Consider the following 22,889-nt stretch of genomic DNA (forward strand, 5'->3'; position numbering starts at 1 on the left):
TTGAGTATTTAAAAAATTACACAAATAGTATCCTACTGTACAGTCTATATGTTTTCATACTATTTTTGTCTCTCATCATTATATTTTTGGGATCTAACCATGTAAGTACCTGTAGATCTAGTTAATTCATTTTCAATGTTCTTCATTATGTCAGTGTATGAATGTGACAGAATTTGTCCATTCACAATTGATTTTCAAATGTATCAAGACGTATTTAAGCTGTTTCCAACACTTTCCCTATTAAAACACCCATCAACCTATAAACAACATGTAGAGTTCTCACTGCCCCACACTCCAGCTCTCACTTGGTATTTCCAGACTTTAGATGTTTGCTTATCTTATGAGTGTGAAATTGTGTTTTGCTTTATTTTTCGTTTTCCTGGTTGCTTGTGTGGTGGACTCTTTTTTCATATATGTTTCAATGATTTAGATTTCCTGTTCTGTGCATTGCCTGTTGCCTTTCTTTGCCTATTTTTATTTTCTCTTTTGACTTTTTTTCTTATTTTCTCCTGGGGGATACTTCCATGTTCTGGATACTAAGCGGTTCTTGGCAATTTGTATTGTAAGTATCGTCTCTCAGCGTGATTTTCTAATAGAGGACAAATACAGCAGAGGCTGTGGAAAGCAGATGCTTGGGCTCAGCAGGAGACCTGAGCTTTGTTCTAGGTTTGCTACTAGCTTTCTACGTGACCTTGGACAGATCATTTAATTTTCCCGGACCTTGGCTTCCTTAGCTTTAAAGGGGCATGATTTGATCCCAGAATCTCACATAATTTGACCCTAGTCTCTTGTAGGTATACAATTCTGTCAGAGTCAAACAAAATTAATTGGAGAGAAAGTTCTATCCAAATTAGGGGGAAAGTCTGATTGCTAGAATATTTGAAAGCAGACTAGACTTTTGCTGCTTTAGGAAACTAGGTAACTCGGAATATATGAATAAAGTTGGCTAACATTTGAATAACATTTTACGGTTTTCCAAAATACTTCCATACACATGATTTATTTCATAAATTTGACTTGTAGGCTCTTGTTTTAGTAGTCAAATCTGATTTCTTGTTTTAGCATCAAATATGTTATCACATTTCCAATTCCTAGAGGTGGGGCTGGCCCTATGGCTGTGCGATTCAGTGCCTTGAACCCTGGCTGCACATGGAACACTTTCAAGATGAGTGATTAACTGAATGACTGAAAGATCAGTCATCAGCTTATTAGTCACATGATCAATAACTTGGCACTTACCTATCTGGGGTAGTACTTAGGAATGTTTTATATTTCCCATCTTAGGTGTTTTAACATTCTCCCCCAATCTTGTTGATTAATAAAAGAATAATGTTGATGTTCTTTAAGTGGTTATAAGCTTTGGACTAGTAGAGTCTGAATTAATGAATTTTTATTGTGATTCAAAGTGAGACCTATTTTAATTTGTTGGTAGTTTTATATTTTCCAGAGGGCATGAAAATGACCATAATAATTAAAACTATTGATCATTTTTCTTCCAGTTGACCCAAAAAAGCAACTATGGACACACGCACTCTAACTTTTTAATGACAATATCTATCTTGTATCATGGCTGTGACGATCAGGATCAGTTTAGGAAAATGCATTTGAGTTTATCTCCTACGGCTACTCTGGCTTTTGAATTGGAATAAAGGTGGCTGCACTCGCTGTGACTCACAGAGCACTCTGTGCCGTGTCAACTTCTTTGGTTCTTTAGGGAGTGCCGAGTTATGATTTCTTAGCACTGGCCAACTCTGCCTACATGTGGCTGAGAACACGTCTTTCGGACCAGCTCCTTTTCTTCCCTCTCCTTTCCACACTCCATTCCTGGCCATCCAGTCGTGGTAGGGAGAGCCGGGAGAGAGAACAGTTTATAAATTGTTAAAGAAAACATATTACTTTGGGCTTAAGTGCATTTAAAAAATCCTACTCTCTAGTCTGGCTACGTTATCACAATTCCGAGCACATTTCAGAAAGCCCTCTGTATAGAAAATATTTTCTTATAAATGTGACAATCGCTAAGGGAATATTTGACATTGGATGGAAATATCAGGAGCTCCAGCTTTAAAGGGTGATTTCTAAGGTTTATGAGAAGGTAAACTGAATGGGGGAAATGACCATGGGTTTTCAGGCAGATCATTGGCTTCATGTAATTCCGTGACTTTTCTCTTGTTTTATATTCACGCTAGTTTTAGAAATGGGCTGGCTGAGATCAAGGTACTTGGAGGGGTAAACCGAGCCCTTTCCTCCCTTACATTATTAGCAGTTAGCTAACTTCTTTTGCTGCAGGGAGGATCAAGGACTAGAGAGAAGTACCTGTAAGTGTCCTTATACAAAGCTGGCCAAGGTCCAGAGGAGGGACTTTGACTTTAAGAGACAACGGTTCAGGGCAAGTTGGTTCTATCCAAGGCCGGGCAGAGGACCAAGTTGGATGAGCGTGACTCACAGCGTTCCTCTTGGTTCCCTTTTCCTCTTTGCCCTACCTCTGCCTTTATCCTCCATGACTTCACGTCCACCCTGATAACTCTCCCAATTCTTGGCTTCCCAGGCCGCTCCTGTTTCTCTCCACTCCACTCCATACCATGTAGTCAGCAGCAGCTCCTTCAGAGATCTCAAATGCAGAGTAGCTAAAGCAGAATTCACAATTTCCTTGTCAAGCCAGCTTCTTCTCATTTCATAGTCTGTCGCTTCGCAACTTCAGGCTCATCTGACTTCTTCCTCTCTCACACCCCTCACATCTGAGCAGTCACTGAATCCTGTAAATGTTTCGTTGATGACGTCACTGGAGCTCCTCCCTCCGTCCCATCTCCTCTGTCCGGGGTTGGGTCAACTCCTTTAGGGACCCTCACATGGATCACAGCAGTGCTTTCTTTACCAATCTGTCATCTGGCCTTCCCCTCTCTTTATCCTGTGCACGGCTGTCTGCCTTTGATCACAGAATTCCTCTGATCAAAAACGTCTTCGTTGGCTTTCTCTTGCTCAGTGAATAAAGTCCACTCTTCTTAACGTGCCCACTCATAGAGTTCTGTGATTGGGCCCAAATGACTCTTCCAGCCTTAACCTCTAGCCAACTGTGCTGTTCCAGGTCCTTCCCATCTCTCGATTTTGGTCCATGCTGTTCCCTTCCTTGGATGGCCCTTTCTCCTTGACTTGATTTGTCTGTTGAAATTCTATTCTTCCTCTAGGGCTTAGACACCTACGTGCCCTGTATATGAGCAATCAATCATGTTTTTAAAAGACAGAAGGCCTGGGATCAGCCCAGTGGGGCAGCGGTTAAGTTCATGCATTCTGCTTCTGTGGCCTGGGATTTGCTGATTGGGATCCTGGGCGCGCACCTAGACACTGCTTATCAAGCCAGGCTAAGGCAGCAGCCCACATAAAATAGAGGAAGATGGGCACGGATGTTAGCTCAGGCGAAGCTTCCTCAAAAAAAAAAAAGATTGAAGCCCTGACTGAATGAATTAATGAAGTTAACTTCCACCTTGTACCTTTTAAAAAAGTAATTTTTGTAAACATTACCATATAGGTATATTCTATTTAAATATAACAGGTATGTTAGTATTAGTTAACACTATGTTCAGCCATTTAAAAAGTTTCATTTACAGGAAAAAAATAGAGAAAAGCTATTGTTTTTCACTTATTGCTAGCTACACCTCAGAGACACGAGGCAGTTGGATCATGAGACTGCTATTATTCAAAACATTTTGTTTTACATTTATACATTTTATTTCCATTTTTTTAAATTCTTTTTTTTAAATTTTTTATTGTGGTAACATTGGTTTATAACATTATATAAACTTCAGGTGTACATCATTATATTTTGATTTCTGTGTAGATTACATCATGTTCACCACCCAAAAGCTAATTACAATCCATCCACACACCTGTGCCTAATCCCCCCTTTCACTCCCCTCCCTCCCCCTTCCCCTCTGGTAACCACCAATCCAATCTCTGTCTCTATGTGTTTGTTGTTGTCAAAACATTTGTATAAACACCTCCAGCGCCAGATTATGAATCACATAAGAGAGGCTAATTACTTTTTAACTAAATCTCATTTTTAACAAAAAAATGAAGTTCTTCATTTTCATTATACATCTTGTTACTCATAGCTGCATTTGAATGACTTTTGCTGCTGCTGAAGATACAAAATTCTGTGCTGTACATTACTCGTGAAGTGTGAAGTGTGAGGTGTGAAGTGTGAGGCTCGAGCGAGCAATGGCAGCCCCATTGGAGTAAACGTTCAGTGTCCCAAGGGAGCGGCTCCGAGGGCGAGGGCTCCCTCAGCGTGGAAGCTCTGGCACGTGTCTGAAGATGAGTCACCGCAGCTCGTCCCCACACTGCTCCGTGGAATAGCCAGCATGCTGCAGGTGAGTCAGGATCCAGGGGTCTGGTGTTCTATTTCCCAGCAAGGATGATTCTGAAACTCAGAAGCCAACACGTGATTCCTGTGTTTGTGCTTAATAAAACTCTTGTCATGATGAAAATAAGCAGGTCAGGAGAGGCCAGGTTATTCTGCAGGAATAAACAATGCCAAATCTCAGTGGCCCTCCACAAGAAGGTTTATTTCCACTCCGTGTCTGTGGAGGTTGAGGCCACTCTCCAGAGCAGCTGTCCCGTGCGTGGGACAGTGGGATAGGCTGATCTGATGTTGTGGCTCCATTATGTCAACATTTCAACAGAAGCCCTCACGGTCCTGCACCAGGGATGAGGAAGCGTGAGCCTGGCCTGGAAGTGATGTCTGTGTGGCTAGGACTGACCCCATGGCGGCCCTGCCTAACTCCAAAGGGCTGGAAGTAGAGTCCTCTGTGTGCCTGAAAGAGGAGAATGGAACATCGGTGGGCACTGACGATTCACCACACGCCATGAATTGGGTACCGGCAGTCACTCACACTGTCCAGTTCAGTGAATACTTACTGAGTCAATAATGTATGTTTAGCACTTTTTTGGGCATTTGGGGGAATATAAAACAGAGCCTCATTCTCAAAAAATTTAGTGCTTTCTGCAAAGGCAAGACACCTGAAAGAATTTGATAGCAGCATGAGGCCTTATATGAGAACTTCTAAGTTGATTTTTCAGACAGTGTTTTCAGAAAGAGAGAGAGGTGGGCATTCCAGGTGGGAGAACAGGATGAGCAAAAGTAGAAGCAAGCATGGTGGTCAGCACCGAGAGAACGGGTGACAGAGGGGGAGGTGGAGGGAGAGAGCGGGAATGGGGACAAAGGGAGGGGGAGAGAGAAACAGACAGAGAGAGAGAGATGTAGCTTTCTAGAGAAGTTACAGCCTTAGGAGGAAGGGCTTTGGAGTTAAAAGGCACGCATTTGAATCCTTGCTCTGGTCTGTGATGTTGGGCAAATCAACTCACCCCTTTGGGACTGGTCCGCTTCTCTGTGAAATGGGTGGTAGCATTGTACTCACCCCAAGGGTCGTTCTGAGGATTAAATGTGATAATACACTGAAAGCACTTAGAAAGTCCCTGATGTTGTACACCAAGCTTGATAAGTGTGAGCTCTGCCCCTCTGGGAAGGATGGGTTAGAATGGGCGGGTGAGCCAACTGCACACTGCGGGAGCGTGTGGACGTCACTCCATGCGGAAGGGAAACCCTGGCCTCAAGGATATCACCTAGAATCTGCTTGCAATTTGCATTGTAAGGTCAACCTCCACCTTCTCTTCTGCTTGCTAACTTTAAAGACAGTTCATTTCCATCAGCCTCATCCCAGGCACCAAGTGTGAGTTATGCAGACAGAAATCGCATCCCTCTCATGAGCAATGTACGCCCACCTGTCCACGTCAGGTTTTTGCTTCTCAGCTGCCAGGGCCTCGTTGCTCTTCGCTGCTCTCTGTCCTGTTTCCTAACATGGTACTTTGCTCATGTCACTCTGTGGTAGACAACAAAGGACAGTAACGCACGGCTCCTGCTCTCAAGGAATGCACTAAATGGTTGTATCAAAACTTGGCTTTTCCAAGTCCATTTTTAGAACCTTTTGTTTCAGTGGAATGAGAAAAAGTAATAATAGCCCACGCAGGCATTTTAAAGGTGTCTTAAATCATTCTTCACTCATTTTCCTGCTTATATTGTGAATATCTTTAGTCTCTATAGAGGGACAAAGAAAAGAAAATTCCTGGCAGCCGTGAATTCTATTTATACTCAGCGGTACATTATTTTTCTATAGAAATAGCTCAGGAGGCTAGATGAGCCTGTTTTCATGGAAATCCAACTCTTTTTTGTGGTTATTGACTGTCTTTCTCCACATTCCAGCGTCAGCTACAGGAGTGTGTAAGAAGGGCCGTGCACACTCCAAGTGCATCCTCTAGAAGCTGGTGCTCGGCCCCTACTTCAAATACGAGATCCAAACCCTGTCGACTCGGCTCCCTCTCCCGCTAGTTTTCTCAGAAAAATGCCAGATCTTAGCCCTTTGACAGATGACTTGCCCGGGAAGCCCAGCCACCCAGAGACGCAGTGTATTTCTTGATATCATTTTGAGAAATGGGAATTTTGAGAATTGAAAATTTTCTCTGTAACCCTGAATAGTGTGAGTCTGCCAGAACAAATGGGATGTATGTTCTCCCCTCAGAGCCCACATCCCATGGGCCACATGAGCTTGACAGATTTCCAAATCACTGCTCTGCTTTCCCAAAAAACACATTTTTTCCTGCTGTTTATTCAATGCTCTTGCTTTGGGACGACAAAATATAAAATACCGACTCACCGTATTGAATAAACACTTTTCTAATTAAAATGGTAGTGAGTGTTTATGTTAGATGGAGGCGGGGAATCAGGGCTATAAGACCCACCTGTGATTGTTTCGACCACACTTTGAGGGAGTCAGAAAGCACAGGCTGTGCAGACAGAAACTCCATGCGGCCACTCCCCCTGTGGGCAGTTGGGTTCTGTGTCCGAGCTGCGTACCTTCAGGGTGCGTGTGGGGAGCACAGGGCGGTTGAGCTGCAGCATCTCTTCTCTACTGTATACTGAAACAGGAGACACTGGGATGGTCGAGTGCATCCCTCTTGGCTCACACTTCTAGTTCTTGCTAGTTAGAGTTGCCATCCCGGGACTTTCATTCCAAATGCCTCCCTCTGTGGACTAGGAGGTGGTGTCCCACGGAGCTGGAGGGCATCTTAAGATCCTTCTCATCCTGTGCCTCTGTATTTATAACCACCTCTTCCTTACAATGGCTACTGTTTATTGGATGCCTACCATGTGCCAGGGGCTTGACATTTCTCGTTGAATTCCCATCACGGTCCTTAGAGATAGGAATGAGAGCCAACACTGAGTGAGTACCGGGCGTGGTGAGTGCTCTGTATTATCTCACTTGACGTTTGCAATAACCACAAGAGGCAAGTAGAGTGCTATTATTATACCATCTTACAGTTGAAGAAACTGAGACTCAGCAAGATAAAGCAACTTGACCCAAGTCACACAGCTGGTATATTTGAAAACTGGGATTTGAATCCAAACTCAGGGGACCTCAAGCCCCAGGCTCCTCCCACTGCTCCCCGTGCGCAGGGAGAACAGTAAGTTCACCCTGACTCAGTCGGTTGTTTCCTAATTCTCTCCTTGAGTGCAGACACGCTACCATAAGTGTTTTAGAAAAAACAATAAAAGATGTAAGTTTTAGGGATTTTTCTACACCGTTATTTACCTTGCTTAATATACTTTAATTAATAATTTTATGCCAATTGATCAGTTGCTTTTCATAATTTTGTAACAGAATTATCCTTTATTTTCAATACATACTATAATTTCTTCAAAAGGTAATTATCCCAATTAAGCCAAGAAATACATACGTTTAAAATATATGAGATATTATCAAAGATTTTGCAGTTCTTATCCAAAGTGTTTGTAATCTAGATGATAAAAATTTCTATTTTTTTACTGATAAAAATATTCAGGCAAAGTATCACATTTACTTATACTTAACATGTAAAAACAACTGGAAGCCTCAACATACGTAGTGGACATCGTTTCCTTCTTTTACTCAATGACGATAGGTTTAATCACTGTTAAAATTAATTTGGTAGCCATCTCCCTGTCTTGAGCTCACCATATCTCTTGTTTTGTTGCCTGTCCTAACACCGTTGGTCTTGGGCGGTTGAGGTGAGAGTGCAGAGCTGGGGAGAGATGGGGAGAGTTTGCACCTATCTCTGGAGCATCTCTCGCTTCCTGAATTGCTCCCTTACTGTCCAACCTAAAGGGGAGTGTCCCCTCCTTTAGAGGCCGCGTCCCTGATCCCGTACTCTCTTGCCTGCTGTCTCTTTTGTTTCTCTGTTATCCCGTCCTTCCACTCTCCTCCACGGGGGCAGCTCCTGTGCAGGGTGCACACACGTCCGTGTATGGGGCCTCCATGTGTACGCGTGTGCGAAGAATGGGTCCTTACGGAGAAGCATGGTGAGGGGCCCGGGGGCGAAGCTGTGGCCCTGTGTGAGTGGCTGCCTTTCTTGTTGCCCTAACACACACCTCAGCTCCATCAGGGAGGAGAGCCCAGAAAGAGATGATTTATGGGGAAGAACTAGCGGTCCAACTCAGTATCTCAGTTTCGGATTTCTGTGAGTGAGCCGACTCCCTTCAGTGGCTGGTGTCTACTGTGGAGTGCCAGTTCCCTGTCGTGGCGGCTGCCGGCTCTGGGCTAAGGGTCCCTTCACCCCTTTGGCCTGGCCCAGTGTGTGGGATGCCCCTGCCCTCGTCCTTGGCTTCTGCCTTGCCAGTGACTGAGGCCTCCTGTCTCCTTTCCCTCCAAGTCCTAGAAAGTTAGGTCCACCTCTCATATATCTCCACGCCTCTTTCTCAGTATTCATGCTTGCAGTATTCATGCAGTTTCCGACCCCCCAGGAGCTGATGCATCACCTTCTGGCCTCCATTTTCTTTCTTTTCGGGAACAGTGCAGCTCCTACTTGTTCTACATCTTTCTGCTGCAGGACCTCTCATGAGCAACTTCTTTACTGACTGCCTATGACCCTGGATTTTCATAATGACCCTTGCAAATATTGATTTTTCCTTAAAAACTACTAGAATTTATGGTCTGGTGGAAAGGTTGACAGGGACTTGGTTTAAATAAGAAAAATATTACATTAGTTTGGCAATTGGAAACTTTACCAGTTACTTCACTGAGAGCCCATAGGGTAACTTCTGCCCTTAACTGGGAAATAGAAAATAAAAATCAGTCCGAGGGCTTAGATTATAGAATGTCAGGCTGGAAGGATGTCAGAGAGATGATCCAGATCAAGGGAAGCAAACTTTTTCTGTAAAAGGCCAGATAGTAAATATTTTAGGCTTTGCAACTAGGCGCCTCTGCCCGTGTAGGCTGAAAGTATGCTAAGGCAATATGTAAATAAGTGGGCATGGCTGTGTTCCAATAAAACTTTATTTACAAAAACAGAGGATGGGCTATATTTGACCCTGGGTGGTAGCCTCCAGACTCTTGATCTAGACTAAGGCCTTGTTCTTACCCAGAGGAACTGAGGTCCAGAGAGGGGAAATTAAATGTTTAGAGTCAGATAGCTTATCTTTGGAAGAGGTAAAGACAAGTCTTCATGGAGCAGTAATGGCTGTCAGCGCTCATGCCTAGGGCAAGAGGGAACGGGAAAACACTACAGCCAACAATGCTGCCAAAGGCTGCGCTTCCACTCTATGGGGGACTCGTCTAACTTTGTGGAGTTTGAGAGCATTTATGAAGAGCAAACACTGGCTCTTTGGAATCAGAGTGTAGGTCTCATCAAAAACCGAACAAGGATGTTTCACTGAGTTGCTGTTTTCAGTGGAACACAAAGAATAGGCTTGTAATTTTGCAGCTTGAGCTAGGACTCAGTTTCAGGCTCTCAGCTGTCTGTTGGTGCCGTAAAACGCACGACATTTCCAAAAAGGAAAGAAAAAGATGTATTGCTTTTGTTGAAGGATTTATGGGTCCCAAACTAATAGTGAGGTTAGCATGGAGCTTCACACATAGCACAGAAATGAGCAGAAAGAAAACAGGTCGATGTCTCTGGAAAGAGAAGATCTGTCCCCTCCTCTGTACCCATTAAATTATTCAACAAAATACTTATTGAGAGACTATCATGGTCAGACACTGTTCTACGTCCTGGACACACGGCAGTGCCCAAGACAAAAAGACCATCCTGCCACAACGTTAGGGTAGATACAACCTAGGTCACTGAGAATGTGCATGGGTGAGGGCCTGCCGAACATCTACAGAGTGAGATCATCTGTGGTTGGATGGTTGTGTCCTCCTGCACAGTAATTTGTTCTCCCCATATTTGAGTCAGAATAGGGCCAGGAAATCTAGCCTATGCCTGGTAAGAGATCCTGCAGGGATTTCTAGCTTGGTGAGTGAAGAGTGGAGATGCATGGTGGCGGGATATTTTGTGGGTTAGACTGGACTTTGTGGATGAGGAAACAGTGGGAGATGAACTCAGTGAAAAAGTTTTTTTCCAGATAAGAGTGGAGGCCCAGCCTCAGAATTGCAGCTCAGTTTGAGTGAAGACTTGGCATTAAGAGCAGGTGCTCACAGCTAGAAGATTGTTCTAGGTCCTGCAGTTAAGATGGTGCAGAGCCTGGGCGGGGAATGAATAAGACTGGATTGTTGCATTGAGAAAGGGACTCTTCAATTACTCATTTAGAAAATTTGGGAGGAGGGGAACATGTGGTGGGAGTGGCTAGGGACAGAGGAAGAGGAGATTTACAGGTGGGTTTGAGAATGGCTGAAATGCAATGAGAAAGGAGATATATAGTAAAAGGCGTGGTCAGAGGCACAGGCAGGGGCCAGCGGCCTTGTGGACGGTGGTGAGGGCTATCTGTTATACCTGCTTGTAAGTTTAAATTGAGCAACTAGAACAACTGATTGGTTAAAAAGTGTCTGCTCCCAAGAGAATTCAAAAACATCTGATCACAAAAAAACTTACACATGAATGTTCATTGCAGCGTTATTATTCATAACAGCCCAGTGTGGAAATAATCAAGTGTCCATCAAGTAGCCCGTGGATAAACAAAATGTGGCATAGCTATACAATGAAATCTTATTAAGCCATAAAAAGGAATGAAATTCTGACACATGCTACAACATGGAGGAACCTTGAAAGCATTATGGTAAGTGAAGTAAGCCAGACACCAGGGCTACATATTGCGTGATTCCGCTCATATGAGATATCTAGAACAGGCAAATCCAAAGACACAGAAAGTAGATGTGTGGTTGCCAGGGGCTGAAGGGGCAGGGAAGGAGAGTGACTGCTCATGGGGACAGAGTTTCTTTTTGGGCTGATGCAAGTGTTCTGGTTGTACAATCTTGAGACTGTGTTAAAAATCACTGAGCTATACACTTTAAAACGGTGAATTCTCTGGTCTGTGAATTGTATCTCAATAAAATGGTGTCTACTTAAAAAGTAAAAAAGCTCTAGTAAATATTCCACTTTTTCAAACCACTCATGCTGTCAGATAATGTATAAAAACGCTTGCAATTAACTGTGTCACAGGATGATTCCGGGGACTGGCCAGAAGCTTGGAAAAGCAGGAAGGTCAGTTTATGTCCTGTGTGGTCCAGCGTGTGTTTGTTTTTCATATTCAGACTTGTGGCCCAGGGGCCAGCCCAGTGGCATAGTGATCAAGTTTGCATGCTCCACTTCAGTGGCCCTAAGTTCACTGGTTAGGATGCTGGGTGAGGACCTACACACTGCTTATCAAGCCATGCTGTGGTGGCATCCCACATACAAGAACTAGAAGGGCTTACAACTAGGATATACAGCTATGTACTGAGGCTTTGGGGAGGAAAAAAAAAAGAGGAAAATGGCAACAGATGTTAGCTCAGGGCCAATCTTCCTCTCCAAAAAGCATACAAGAAAAAAAGACTTGTGGCCCAAACTGATAACAGAGCATTATGTTAGAAATTGTCCTATTTGGCTTTTAGATTTTTAAAGCAGAGCTTTGGCAAGTTGTTTTGGCCTATTTTTTTTTTTTTTTGAGGAAGATTAGCTCTCAGCTAACTACTGCCAGTCCTCCTCTTTTTGCTGAGGAAGCCTGGCTCTGAGCTAACATCTGTGCCCATCTTCCTCTAGTTTATACTTGGGTCGCCTACCACAGCATGGCTGCCAAGCAGTGCCATGTCCGGGTGCTTTTTTTTTTAAGAGAAAAAAGGTACTAATTCCTAAAAAGCAGTACAGGTAATATTTGGGAGCATTAAAAAAAATTAGAATGAGCCTCCAAAAAAGTAAAGAGAAGGAAAGGGAAAAACCATTAAAAATGTAGTTTGGGCCCTTCCCTTGGATCTGATTTTTGACAAAGGCCCAAAATGAATTCTTAATTTCTAGGTTGTCCTAAATGATTTTTGAATGTGTTCAGAAACTGGCTATGCAAAAGAAGAAAGAACCAAATTTAGGAAAAATAATTATGGTGGTGCTGACATCATCAGACACTCACATCTGTTCTCCCGTTTGTGCCTCTGACCACACTAAAATATTTAATATCCCTTTAAAAAAAGGACTGTTCTTTGGGTTTGTTGAAGATGTTAATGACAGACACGTTTCAGCAGTGACCTTGAAGTAAACGTCTTGCTGTCCCTTACTTGCAGGTGTTCAGTGTTCTCCACAGCGGGCCGAAGAGGCCGGAGTTGTCAGGCAAGAGACTGACTTGTCTGCTTGTACTTGAAATGGATTCGAAGAAACACATGCATTTGTCGAGGGGAAAACGCTTTCAAGGAGAGACCATTTGATGCTAAAAGGACCATTTGATGCTCTTTTAACCCTCTTGGTTTTATTCAACTCCTTTCATTACTTTCTGTTCCTGGCACCTTACCGAAGGAAGAATATGCCAAGAGTTTGAATGATGAAAGAGTATTCTATATTTTTAGCTATATTTGCATTTTACAAGTTTATTTGAAAGATAGTTTTGTGCAGTTAATCTTTTTTTCTGTTTAAATTATTTTGAAAATCTTAAAAATATCATTTTTAGCCTTTTAAATAAATATCAAAATGCCCATTACAAAAGGCTTCTTCAATTCCATGTAAGAATTTAACTGTAATATGAACCAGGCTTAGATGACGTCTATAAATTAGCCCAAGAAAATTCCTGTAATTCCTGGCTATGAGGTTGTTTCTGAGGGGTGGTGGATTTCTGGTCATCCCATATTTCCTCAATGCCTCCTACTTCAAGAGTAGAAAATATCGATAGCGTCGCTGCTCATGGGCAAAGGCCCAGTTGTCCTTCAGGATGATCTCAGTTCTGATGAATATTTGGGTCTATGAAAAGAAAATTATAGAATATTAAAATTGTGCCTACAAGTTAGCCTCCATGATATGGAGTTGGTTTGGTTGCATTCATGACATGCACTCCAAAACATAACTTATATTTGGTTTTTGTTCTTGCATGACTAGTGGCACAACAGAACTGAGTCCATGATTGCCTGTGTTCCGGGAGCAGGGGTAATGGGGGCTCACCCAACTGAAGCTTGCTTGGAGGACTCAGCTTTTCCATTCCTACCACGTGGAGAGCTACTTGTTTCCATTTTATGGTTTTACCTTTTTCCTCCTCTCAGCTGGATCGTCCCTGGAGTGGGAGTGGAAGTTGGAGGGATAAAAATGGCACTGGAAACTTCTGTGTTTTTAACACAGCTTCTGTGTTGTTAAATAAATAGTAGGAACCTTACAGTGCCATTCAGTTTATTTCTAGTGCGGATTTTTTTTTTTCCTTGAGGAAGATTGTCCCTGAGCTAATGTCTGTGCCAATCTTCCTCTATTTTATGTGGGATGATGCCACAGCGTGGCTTGATGAGTGATGCTAGGCCCACATCCAGGATCTGAACCTGCAAACCCTGGGCCTCTGAAGCATAGCGTGCTGAAATTAACTGCTACAGCCCCATTCTAGTGCAGAATTTAATGATAGATTCTGTAAAGTATAAAAAATGAGCAAGGCAGTCTACAATTTCCAGTAGGACAGATTCCTCTAATGAGGGGAAAGTTATGCTCGTGTCTCAAGAGAAGTCTCGAAAAGTGTTCTAGGAGTTGAGAAGGAGGAGAGAACAGTCAGCTATAGGAGAGGACTGAGTGGGCTTCCTGGAGGAGCGGTGCCTGAGGTGAGCCCCAAATGGTGGTGGTGAAAGGGCAGAGGGAGGCCAGGGAGGACATATCGCATGGAAAAGAAGTGAAAGGAGCAAAGCGCGGAGACAGCAGGGGTGACTGTGCAGCAAATGGATTGGTGTAACATTGGTGTTCCAGGCCAGGGTGCTGGCTGCAGGGCCGCGTTACATAACCGGTAGATGAGAGATGTCGACTCCACCCTTGAACACCTTACAGAAGTGTAACCTTGCAACCTTACTGAAGCCAATTCTCCCGCTTCAGTTCCCTCCCTTGTCTGTAAACAGAAGGGGGAGGTAAGATGCTTTCTCAAGTCCAATTCTGCTCTGGTAAAAAGACAGGGGTCTAGTAAAAATTAGGGGTCTGTCCAGTAGGAAGCGATATAAGAGTGTGTTTGGAATGGTGCAGTGGGAATAAAAGGAGGGAAGAGATATGCCGTGAAGAATGCACATTGCTTGGAATCTATTGGGTGAGGGAATTGAGAGAGACAAGGTGACCAGGTTGTTGGATTTTTTCTTTCTGCTTTTTTTCTCCCCAAATCCTCCCAGTACATAGTTGTATATTTTAGTTGTGAGTCCTTCTAGTTGTGGCATGTGGGACGCCGCCTCAGCATAGCCTGATGAGTGGTGCTATGTCCACGCCCAGGATCCCAACTGGCGAAACCCTGTGCCGCCGAAGCTGAGTGCACGAACTTAACCACTCGGCCAAAGGGCCGGCCCCCAGGTTGCTGCATTTTAAGCTCATCTTCCTGGGAAAATGGAGATGCCGTCAAGAGAAGGGAGGAAAGTAGAAGGAGTTGGTTTGCGGGAAGGATGAAGTGTCTCAGACATGCTGACTGTGAGGTGCTGGCTTCAAGTCCAGGTGGACACGTCTCACAAGCTGTGAAAAGATGCTTCAGGAGGGGTTCAGGCTGGAGAAGAAGATTTGGCGGTCATCTATAAAAAAGGCAATGTTGATGCTTTGGGATGGATGAGGACGAAGAGGGAGGAAGCAGAAAGAAAAATGCTATGGGGGGGAGCAGAAAGAGAATCAGCAAGAGAGAGGAATTTGGGGAAGTAGAAAAGTTAGGGCATAAGGGAGGAGGAACATTCAGCAGTGGCAGAGGCGAAGATGAGGGGAGCATTGAGAATTCGGAGGAGAGGAGGCAGAAAACCCCTGCAGAGTGACCGGGGGTTCACAGATGATTCCCTTCCTATCAGATCTGGGTTCGTTGAAATTCAGGGAAAGCCAAGAGAGAGAAAGAGAAGAGAAATCAATGTTGTGAGATGTAGGAAAAGACAAGTTTTAGAAACCTTCAAGAGAATCACTTGCTCTTATTTTATCGTTTTCTCAGCATCTTCCCCCTTTTTTTCTTGATGCAAAGCTCGGGGGCTCTCCTGGTCCCCCCCAGTGCTGATGAGTGCTCTCCTGAGGTCTACTACACTGAGATCAGACTAGAGGAGATTGAAAGTACCATAAATTTGCTTTCCCCAAAACAGACAGAATGAGAGCTCAATCTACCTGGAGAAGGGGGTCAGGTTCTTGGAACAATTGTCAATGGGAGGAAAAAAGCCCCAAACTCAGCAAACCCCAAAGCAAACTTTGCCTGTTTGACAACATAGCCAAACTTCTGATAAAAGTGTCCCAGCAGTGTTTTATTTTCTTTTCAGGGCTAGGACTCAGGAAACCACAGAAGTAAGTCAAAAGGTGAAGGCAGCAGAGCCACCTGGCAGGGGCACCTGGGCAGGCTCGGGTAGCCCCGCCACTTGGTGCAATTCAAGATGCCGCCCCTTTGAATTCTAAGCCTCTTCGCTCTGCCTCCGGTCCGGTAACCTGAGCGATGTCTGTCCCTGTGCACTGTGGTGCCAGCGCGTGATCAGGCAGGGCTCCTGGGCTAATGGTCCCCAGGTTTGGGTTTCAGGGGGTGGGGACTTTCAGGCGGGGCGACTTTGGCAGGCAGCCCAGATTTCTGGAATGTGTGTGCTCTGCCTGGTGGGCTAGCAGTTTGGCATCAGGTTCCTGCCCTGAATGCGGGAGAACAATAGGCATGTGACTCCAGGGCTAATTAGCTGTGTGAAAGCCTTGGGGCCTGAGCTCTTCTCCCCGGCTGTGCTCTTGGCTGGGCGCCCCCATCTCTCCGCCACTGCCTCTGGGGAGCCTGCTTGAACACTTGCTGGCTTTGGGAGCCCCGGAGGCAGAACGATGCATCAGGGAACTGGAGTCAGAGGGTAGGCACCAGACTTGTGACTTGTGTCACATGGGTGGCCCACTGTGGCCTTAGATCAGGAAACGGCCCTGTGCAAAGCCATCGTGTTGCTTTTGGCACACGTCTGTGCTTGCTCATAAATAGGTTTGGGTGAGGAACACACTTCCTGCCCCAGCTCCGTCTGGATATGACTACCTCTGAGCGCTGGGATGATTTCGTCTTCTTACAGAGGGGGAAATGCTCTTTCCGCACCATTTGCCTTCAGCGTGTCTAAATATTTTCATGGGGGGTAAGGCTGAAATGAAGGCCAGGCTGTGGAAGGCTTCAGGGTTCATGGAACATCAGCCAAGTTCTTGGGGGACTGTGACGTGTAGATGAGGTCGAATCTTAGGTTTGAAGGAGTCAAAAGGTCTTGGATATTTGACAGGAAAATAAAAGTGGTTTTTCATTCAGGATCATCTAACTCAACTCAGGACAATTCAGATTTATATAGTTAAATTAAGAATGTTATTTACCTAACAAAAATATTTACATGAGGAATCTTCAATGAAAAGGCCTTCCCAGAGGCTGGGAAGCATCAGGAGAGGTTTGACCTGCATCCTTTGAGGTATCCATCTGGTTTAGAAAATGAGGGTCGTCTTTATTCTCACCTTCAACACCTCTTCAGTTTGGATGGAGAACAGTGGGAAAGGCTTAGCAGGTGTGAATGAAAGGGAAAATGTTTCTTAATTGGGTTTTAACACAAAACCTAACTTCTTTCCTTAGGCAGCACTCTTGCACCTGTTCCTGAATCAGTTTTTTTCTCTCTCATTATGTGGCTCCCTCAAGATTTAAGACTGAGACCCTACTTTAGACGGCCTCCATGGGGCTATAGTTGAGGAAAGAGATGTTTAAAATATTTTCCCCCAAACTTCTTCAAAACCAAAAAAAAAAAAAAGAAAAAACTGGTTGAAGTTGGTTCTTACTTTTTAAAAGGATGAAAGAATTGATGCTTATTAATGCCTCTGGAAAGTTTTGCATGTTGCGGAACCTCGCTATGCAAAGTGTATCCATCCAATCTACAGCTTCGCTTCTCCTGGGACGTGTTCGAAATGCAGATCTCAGGGCCCAGCCAGGCCTGCTGCATCAGACTCTGCCTTCTGACGAGAGCCCCAGGGGATTGGTAAGAAACCGAGCATGGAAATAAACAAGTACTACTGTCGTGAATTTTAAGTCCTCTCTTCTTTGTTCTCTCAGCAACGCTTGCCCCCCCCCCCCCCAACCCGCCCTGTCTATTAATCCATGGAGAGGTGCTGGACCACCCTTGGGACACCCAGATTTTTCTGTATTTGAAGCATGTGAGGTGATTTGACAGCTGGAGACCTTCCTGTTAACAGCCATTATAATAAAACATTCCCCCAAACCAAATTCGACAATTATTAACATGTTTAAACAGAAAACGATGTTTACTAAGGCATTCTTCCTGAGGCTTAACATATCCTGTGAAGAGGGTGGGGTGGGGGTGAGGGGGATAAATGGAAACCTTAGCTGTACCTGTAGTTCAAGGTAATGTTAGAACCAGGGGTTTAAGTAAGAAAAAAAGCCCCTTCCTTAGAAGCTGGAAATAGAGCTCCTTTTACACACACAATTGGTCAGTGATAACCTTGTCACTGAAGTGACTTCATTGAAGTAGCTCGAAGACGTGTCGGGAGCCGAAGCTCCCCCTCCGCCTCGCTCTGCGCCGAGCATCCACGTGCGGAGCGCCCTTTGGCCGGGACTGTGAAATTGCTGGTACGAATACGGCCTCAGCTGCATTTCAGCTCCGTGGGGCCCTAGGAGGACATCAAGCAGACGCTTAATCAGCATTTCCTCCATGAGTTGTGGCAGTAATTTCAACTGGTGTCTGGGGCTATAAGGACCTGAAAAGATATGACTCTTGGTTGGTAGTGGACCAGGGGCTGCTCTGGGGGGAGGTCAGCCCGGCCCTCGGAATGGTCGTGACGCAAAGGTGCAAAGACGAACGGTGTGCACATACTGAGTGTGGATTGTGGAAATCTTGCACTCCTAGCCTTGGAGTCTGCGAACCTCAGGGGGGCATCTATTTCAGCCCCGCACTGCCCGCGGGAATTCTCTCTACAATGTGGGCTCATTTATTCAACAAACTTCCGCCAACTGTTTGCTAGGTGTACGCCTGCCCGGGGCTGCACATGGCACTTGGGAAGGAGGTGAAATACAGTTTCTGGCCCCCAGGAGTTCTCAGTTCAATGGTGGTGGTGGTGGGAGGGGGAGGGCGGGTTAGACGTTTAAGCAAGTAATGACACTATTTCTTAAAAAAAAATAGAAGTTTATGAAAGGCACCATATAGGAGTATGGAAGAAGGAGTGTCCAGCTCTCTCTGAGGTGAGTGGGAGGACATGGATGGCCTCACAGATGTAACCCCACCAGAGACATTGCTTCTCAAGAACCAGAAGACATTCTCAGGGCGACATAACAGTTTGTGAAATGTTTACTGTGTTCCAGGCACGATCCCAAGAGTTTCACATGTGCTAATTCATTTAATCTTACAATCACTGCCGGTTTGCTATCCCCACTTTCCAGATTAGGGAACCGAGGAGGGAGAGGTAAGGTGGCCTGTGCAGCTGGTAGGTGGCGGAGCAGGTAGCTGAGCATAGGTTATGCAATTCCAGAGCCCTTTTCTTAAGCACAAGGCTAGTCTCTTTCCCAGAAGGAAAGATACCCTCCAGGCAGAAGGAAGAGGCCTGTGTGCTCTTATGGTGGAATGAGGGAGCATGGCATATTCTGGAAACTGCAAGTAATTTAGTGTGGCTTCTGATCAGAGCTTGCAAGGATAGGTAGGGTCTGGGTCCTGACTTTAGATTTTAAGGAATTTAGTATTCCTCTCTAGGTGATAGTTTTTGAGGGATTCTTTTTTTTTTTTTTGTGAAGAAGATCATCACTGAGCTAACATCTGTGCCAGTCTTCTTCTATTTTGTATGTGGGTCAGTGCCACAGCATGGCTGACAGGTGGTGTATGTCTGTGCCCAGGATCTGAACCCATGAACCCCGGGCTACCCATGTGGAGTGCATGAACTTAACCACTATGCCACTGGGCTGGCCCTGGCATTTTTTTTTATTGCCGTAAAATATAAAATAATTATAATAGTTTTAACCATTTTTGAGTGTACAATTCAGTGGCATTAAGTGCATTCACATTGTTGTGCTGCCCTCACCACCATCCATCTCCAGGACGTTTCCGTCTTCCCAAGCAGAAACTCCATACCTGTTAATATTTCCCATTTGTTCCTCCCCCAGCCCCTGGCAACCACCATTCTGGTTTCTGTCTCTATGAATTTGACTGCTCTAGGGACCTCAGATAAGTGGACTCATACAGTATTTGTCCTTTTGTGACTGGCTTATTTTATTTACCATAATGTCCTTAAGGTTTACCATGTTGTCGCATGTGTCAGAACTTCCTTATGTTTTAAGGAGTGACGTTCCATTGTACGTGTATACCACAGTTTGTTTATCCATTTGTCGTCGATGGACACTTGGGTTGCCGCCGCCTTTTGGCTACTGTGAATTGAGGGATTTTAATCTGGGGAATGGTCTAGTCAGATTTACATTTTAGAGCTACGGAGGAGAAAACCCTCTCTTGCCAGTGTACTTACTGGTTGGGATGAGTGAAAGGAGACTAGAAACAAGTTTTCGCTGCTACGACAGTTGAGGTGACAGATCGTGAAGCTTGCACTAAGGTAGTGTTGTGGGGTGGATGAGAGGACGGACGGATTTCAAGACACACTTAGAAAGTAAAAGCCAGAGGAATTGGCGACCATTTGGAAAGGGCTGGAGTACATGAGGGGGAGTCATTTAAGACTTGGGTGTGTGACCTGGTAATTGGGTAAATAGTAGTGAAATAGGACCTACCAGAAGGAAAAGAAGATTTCAACAGGTAAATGCTTCAGAGGCTCCTTCACTTACCTCTGAAAGGCTATGCAACTGGGTATGTCACATGCGTTTTCCTGGCGAGAGGGTCTGCAGCATTCCTTAGATCGTTGTAACATCTGTGTTCAGCAAAAACAAAGGAGCAGTGATGGAAGCAGTAGCGACTGGACCGGATTCCGTCCAGAAGGGTGGAAGGCGCTGAAGAGCGTGGGTGGGGAAATTGACCTTGGAAGCAGGAGAGAAACAACTTTTCTCTGAGATCAGAGCAGAGATGTGGAAGGTGTAGCTGCTGCTTGTGCCTGGGCAGGGTGGCGTTGGGCAGGTAAGTGGAGGCAGTTCTCTTCTAATGTTCCTTTGCTGGTCTTTGTGAAGAAGGAGACAAAGCGCTCCTGTTCCCACTGAGTGGGCTGGTGGTTGCAGAAGAGATGGAGAATGGTGGAGGTGTAGAATCACCAGTTGTGGAAATCCAGGAAAAGGTTCAGCAAGCTAAAGGGTGAACGAGTCAGGGGAATTGTCTGTGAGTGACGGGGCAGTTCTAAATGATGTGTCTGCTGTCCACAGCATGGGCAGCCCTGCCCTTATTGGACGGCACTCATTGTTGGAAAGGTCTCTTTTATTTTGAGTCAAAATCGATTTTTCTCTTGTATCTTGTCCTTCCTTTTTCAAGCTAAACCTTCTCATTTTCTTTCATCAACTCAATGGGATGTAGTTTTCAGAGCCAATCTGGACATACAATCTCTTCTCCAAATGTGGGGCTCATTACTGAACGTAAGGCTCTAAATATGCTCTCACTGGTGAGATCCGCCTTCCTTTTTCCAAGGCTGAATCTTTATTAATCCAATCTGGAAGGTTCTAAGTTGACAAAACTAAAGGCCATTTCTCTCTTGCATTTCCAGCTCCAAGCATGGTACCTGGCAGGTAAATACTTGTTGAATGAACAAGTGACTCTATTTGCAGAAATATCCATAAAAGGTAATTTTGTAAAATTTTATAAAAGTAATCTTTACGCCTTAGAACTGAAGTAAAGAAGATTAAATGGAGATGAAATAAAATGGTGTGCCTGAAAAGACGTATAAGCCATAAAGCACTATACAGATGCTGGTTATTATCTTCATTATTTTCTCTATATTTCTGATAACCTGGACACACTGTTTCTGAATTCAGAATCCAGCCTTTGCCAGTATCTACACAGCTTAATTACACCGCTGTTGTTCTCTCTTCTTAACTCCTGCCAGCCAGACGTCCCTACAGCCGTCTCGGTTGTTCACGTGCGTTTGTATGAGACATCTGGAAGTTCAATTTGCAGAGAGGATGCCTTTCCCTCCAGCTTAAAAAGTGTCTGTGTGTCTCAGGTGGGTCTGTGGCCTAGTTTGCCTTAGTATGTCACTTGATTGTAGAAAGACTAGAATCCTCATTACATTAAAATATTTTATTGCAAAAAATTTCAAACATACGAAAGGAGAGGGAAGAAAGAGTGAGCACTTGTATAGCCATCACCCAGATTTGACAGTTAGTGTTATTTTGCTGCATCACTTAAACCATCCACTTATAAGACTTTTGCTGAAGGCATTTAAAAAATATCTTGTGCCATCATTTCATCGTACGCCTACACACTTTAGACTGCATCTCTAAAAAGTATGGACGTTTTCTTTTATAATCACAATGTCATTTGCATACCTAAAAATTAATATCCCTTGCATAACTTTCTCTGATTGGCTCAAAAATGTTTTCTTACACTTGGTTTGCTTGGTTGAGGCTCCGTGACTCAGTCAGTTTGGGCTGCTGTAACGAAACACCACAGACAGGGCGGCTTAAAGAACCAACATTTATTTCTCAGTTCTGCAGCCTGGGGTGGCCAAGATCAAGGTGCCGACAGATTCAGTGTCTAGTAAGGCCCTCTTGCTGGCTTGCAGACAGCCGCCTGCCTTCTTGCTGTGTGCTCTCACGGCAGAGGGCTCTGGGCTCTTCCTCTTATAAGGGCACTAATCCCATCATGGGGGCCCCACCCTCACATCCTTATCTAAACCTAAGTATCTCCCTATGACCCCACCTCTGAACGCCATCACGTTGGAGATCAAGGGCTTCAGCGTATGAATTTTGGGGTCGACACAAACAGTCTGTAACACTCTATAAATGTATCACACGTCGCATTTATTTATGTCTCTTGAGTCTTTAAATACAGAGTAGAACACTCTTCTTGTCACTGTTGTGGAAACTAGATCAGTAGTTATGTGGAATTTCCCACATTCTGGATTCGTCCATTAATTTCCTTATTTGGTCATTGAACTTCTTCTCTACCTGCCATATTTCCTGTCGTCTGTGTTGGGAGGCCCGCAACATCTGGTCATCCCACTCCAGTGCTGCTAAGAGTCATCACGGATTCCGGGGCACCACTGGCACAGAGTAATCTTTAAAAATATATAGTAAAAGATTATTTTTCTTCTCAGTCCAAAAGTAAGACATATTAATTGTAAAAGATTTACAACATATAGATAAGCAAAAGAAATAAAACTGTCTTAAGATCCTAATCTTAGATAACTGCAGTTAAAATTTTGGTGTAGATCTTTCTAGAATTCCTTTATAATACATATTATATCATAATCATCTCTTTCCCCTTACTGTGAGTATCTTTTAATGTCTTGAAATATTCTTTTACAATGTCATTAGCTGTCTAGTCCTTGTGTGCTAGTATCAGAATGTATTTAATGTATTACTTTTGTACAAGTTGTGA

At 44.3% G+C, this 22,889-nt stretch overlaps 1 long non-coding RNA gene across 1 annotated transcript in view; it reads left to right on the top strand.

Annotated features, from left to right (window-relative positions):
* LOC139076309 (uncharacterized) overlaps window positions 1–12,966 on the top strand; it is a 29,719-nt gene extending 16,753 nt beyond the window's left edge. The window contains exons 4-6 of the long non-coding RNA XR_011527742.1: window positions 4,107–4,364; window positions 10,913–11,077; window positions 12,552–12,966. This is a non-coding gene — a long non-coding RNA (uncharacterized lncRNA). The remainder of the gene's footprint in view (window positions 1–4,106; window positions 4,365–10,912; window positions 11,078–12,551) is intronic.
* Window positions 12,967–22,889: the final 9,923 nt, after the last annotated feature.

Source organism: Equus przewalskii, chromosome 16 (assembly GCF_037783145.1).
Source record: "Equus przewalskii isolate Varuska chromosome 16, EquPr2, whole genome shotgun sequence".
Classification (NCBI taxonomy): domain Eukaryota; kingdom Metazoa; phylum Chordata; class Mammalia; order Perissodactyla; family Equidae; genus Equus; species Equus przewalskii.